We start from the raw sequence: 4,529 nt of genomic DNA on the forward strand, positions 1-4,529 counted from the left end.
GTAATATGCCTTAAGGTTAAAAGCTTAACAAACTCAAGGTGAATATTGAGTGAATGTTTGCAGGGTGACCAATTTATCACTATGTTCACAGTTCCAATATCAATATCTCTGTGAAAAATGATCTCAAGTTCTCCATCATAGGATTTATCCATGTTTCCAGCTTCCAATTTCAGTTTATTCATAATAAAAAACGGTGCCAGTATAGAAAGTTTCACAATCAGTCGATCATTTAATAATTCCAAAAGATAGGAGGTGATCTTTAAATGAAATCCAACCATTTTATTCTTAGTAAGCTTGTAATTAGTGTACAATTTTAACTGACCATCTGCATGGTCTGCTCTACAAAAATTGAATTCTTTTGAGTTAAATGCCCCCCTAAGGTGAGGGCTACATCTGAATGAACAGCCTCGTACCCACGTTCCGCCTTTCAGACTTCACTTCCTGACACTCAGCCCCACACACTATAGGGCACAGGAAGTCCTGGATAGGGCGGGGGGCATGCATCCTGCCTTACACCAAAAGCTCTTCGTGATTGTCTGATCAGGGTCGAATGGGGCAGGCAAAGGGGGTGGGGGAGATAGATAGAGGGGGGCAGGCCCATTATCTGGACCCAGCACTGGTCCCTTTTGTGAGCAGCTCACGGCATGAATGGGAGCGATCAGCCAACCGTAACAGTCTGCAGGGCATTTTAACCGCCCTGCCCACAGGGCTAGGAGTGCGCCTCCGATCCCAGCCAGACCCGGCCGGCGCCCGCGGGCTCCACGGGAAGGAGTGGTCGAGAGAAGTGAGCAGGGTCTCTGTTCAGGAGCGTAGGAGTGGCTCTTCTGTGTGCCCCTGTTTTAGCTCTGCCACCAGCCCTTCAGTATCACGTAGAAGTAAACTAGCATAAAGGTTGGCTAACGGCAGCGGGCGGTCTGGCATCGCTCTGTCCTCATACGTTTGTTGATGTGCATACGTTTGCACAAGACCCCTCCAACACAGCGAGGCACTGATTGGGTTCTGAGATTTGTTTATAAGTGCCCCCAGCACCAACCACCCAACAAATTCCACATACCCCGCCCGCAAGATTAGCATTCACCTTTTGAGGAAAGGCTTGGTTGTGGTTGTTGGGGTAGGAGGAAGGTTGTGGCAAATTAAGTAGCTGGATCATTTTACAGGCCAAAGGAAAGGAGCCAAACAAATTACTAAACGAGCCAGCAAAGCAGGGGAGGGCCCGATAACAAATTGCCCAGCCTATGCCACTGAGCACAGGTAAGAGGGGCACTAGGGGGTGGGAACCAGGTGGCCCCGCGCACCATTTGCCTTCCTTTTACAAGCAAAATAAGCAACAGGTTTAAAAACTCCATCTGCATAGCTAATCAAATTTAGTTCTCTCTTTATTTTTCTCTATGTGGCCCCGTCAAAAAAAGAACAACAAGAAGAAGAAGAAAAACAGCCAAACCACTCTAATACGCATTCAGTTGTGATGGAGACTTTTTTTTTCCTTCTCTGAATAAAATATTACTCCGCACTTTCATGACTAAAAGCTGACAAAATCTCAACCAAATGCAATCATATCGATTTCATGTACAAGCGGTGTCAACGCAATATTTATAGTCCCTCGTCCCATCCCTCTCACAGAGACCGTACTTAGTACATTCTTTAATCACTGACTTCGTGCCAGGGCCAAGTAATTATTTTACATCTGCCTTCTTTGGCGATTAATTTGCAGTTTAAAAGTCATTTGCGCAGGGTCCGCTGGCAGGAGCGAGCGTTCGGAGCAGGAATTCTGCTCTTGAAAAGTAGTTACGACTTAATGAGAATTCCTCTTGCAGCAGGAAGGAAGGGCTTAGAAGGTTTGTCCCTCAGCGAATTGGGCAAATGTTAATCATGATCCTTTTTGCACACACGGAAGGGTCCGGCCTAGCCTGGCGCAGTAGCAGAAAGGGGCAGGGAATGAAAGGAAGAGATTTTTAAACGGAGACGGACGGCGCATTTACTGCCTTTGCTCGCCAGAATCGGCTGGTTTTGATGAAAGTTAAGATGTGGCAACTAACGTCTCCTTGGCTTTGCATCTGAATTGTCTGATGCTTTTTTTTTTTTTTTTTTTGCTCGCTGTCATTTCCTGATAGCTCCAGTCCAGTATATGAACTCTCAACAAACAGATGGGGTTAGTTTTCTGGGCCTGTTTTTATTAAGGGGTACATGAGTTCTCCAGACTTGTATGTCACCGTTTACTCGCAGGCAGTGTCTGTCTGTGTGTGTGTGTGTGTGTGTGTGTGTGTGTCTGTCTGTCTCTCTCTCTCTCTCTCTCTCTCTCTCTCTCTCTCTCTCTCTCTCTCTCTCTCTCTCTCGGATGTGAAGGACACCAGGCCTCCGGAGATCCAGTCCCAGTGAAAGCAATGCTTTTTGCTTTTTTTCATAACATATTATTTATGTCTGACAGAGCTCCTTAAGACAAATGGCTGCCATATGGAGAAAGGAAAAACTCATGGTGCTTTTCCACTGCAAGGCCTGGCCAGGGCCAAGCAACTCAGGGGATTTACACAGGAGATAACACCAGGGAAAAGCCTCGAGCTTGCGTTTCCACTGTCACTCTTCATTCTTAAAACTGAAGGGGAAAAACGAATGATTTAAAACTTTTTTAAATGTAGAGAAACCTTCAGGAACATTAATGTTGTTGATAACGGATGCTTAACAGGTTGAAATGTTTGAGGCAGTGCAACTTTTTGTTGCAATGCCCTTAAGCCAGTTGTAAAAAAGGCAATTTCCGTCACATTCTGACCAATTTGTAGTTACGTGAGACTACAAAAGCCAATCCAGCTAGTAATTTTCAAAAGGCAATTTAGAAACAACACAAGAAATTGGGATAATCTGCTGGCTGGTTAATGACTTTCATCTAGTACTTACAATCAGTTTCACAACCAAAGATTGTCATTATAGTCTGTAAATGAAATTTGAACAAAAAAGTCCTTATAAGGAAAAGATGAGTTTTGACACAAAAAGATTAATAATAGACCTGTTTTGCAATTATAAGAATACCTTTCATATGGCTTTCTTGAATACAAATACATTCCTTTTCAATAAATGCAATTGAGGAGAAAACAGTAGTGAAAAGTTTCTGCTCCAATTTCTTTATGATTAAAAGCAAGCAAAGATAAATATTGCTTTTTTAAAATTGATATTCCTTAATGAGAATTGATCTAACTTTTACAATTTAAAATTTTATTATTCAAACGGTACTAGCTTTTATAAAATTTTGACCAAAAGGCAGTACATGTGCTTGTTTAAATCAAAGAATATCTGGTGCTAACCAAATGTTTTTTTTTAAATATTAGTAACTGAACATTACCACTACTGTAGCTCTTCTCTGCTGAGAAATGACTGTGTAATCACACAGCACAACTAAAAATCAACAATAAGCATGATAGCATGACCATACTTTTACTGACCCAGTAAAGTGCAAGCATAATATCATAATCTCATTAAAAAAAAAAACAACATTATATCTCAGAAATTTTTACTTTAAAAGAAAAACTAAAAAATCTCTACTTAAAGTCTGCCTGCAGACCAACAAGATTTAATTCTGTCCTGGCTGCTAGATGGCAAAATAAACTTCTGCTTGCTGTCCGGACAGCAGGGTCCCTTGCAGTCTTTAAATGCAGACTGAAGGCCCATCTATTCGTGGTACATTTAAATGACCACTGACCCTGCTATTATACTGACTAACTGAAACTAGTGCTTATTGTAGGGTATTATTTCTTACACCGATGATGTCTAACAAAACTTTAGTACTTGTTGTTTATTGCACTTATCATTGAGACCTTAAATGAGAGACCTTATGTATTTTGTACTTTCTAGGCATCAGCAGCGATCCTTGTATTTCTACAGTATTCTAGATCATTGGTATATTGGACTCTAACCTACTCTACTGGCTAGGATGTATGTAGGGAGTAAATGTCAAAGCACTTTGTAAGTCGCTCTGGATAAGAGTGTCTGCTAAATGCTATGAGGATTTTTTCTATTGGTCCATTCATCATGAAGTATTTCTCCAATGTAAAGATGCATTTTCCAACTGAAAAAAAAGACTAGCTGCAATATTCTATTGAAAGCAACAATACTGATGGGTACCTTTTTTTGTACATGCTGTTTCAGGTTATGTAAGTAATTTCTCAGTGAAACCTGGCAAAACGCAAACTTCAGCTTACATTGTTAAGGGTTTTTAATATGTTCAGCACTGGCCAAGTTTCAGAGGATGAACCTATATAGAATTTGCTGTAGCTGTCCACCTTTATCTCAAACACTGCCCCTCTCCACCTACACACACACACACACACACACACACACACACACACACACACACACACATACACACACACACACACACACACACATAGACACACACACACACACCACACACACACACACACATACACACACACACACACACACACACACATACACACATACACACACACACACACACATACACACACACACACACACATACACACATACACACACACATACACACACACACATACACACAC

Source organism: Electrophorus electricus, chromosome 6 (assembly GCF_013358815.1).
Source record: "Electrophorus electricus isolate fEleEle1 chromosome 6, fEleEle1.pri, whole genome shotgun sequence".
NCBI classification, from domain to species: Eukaryota; Metazoa; Chordata; class Actinopteri; order Gymnotiformes; family Gymnotidae; genus Electrophorus; species Electrophorus electricus.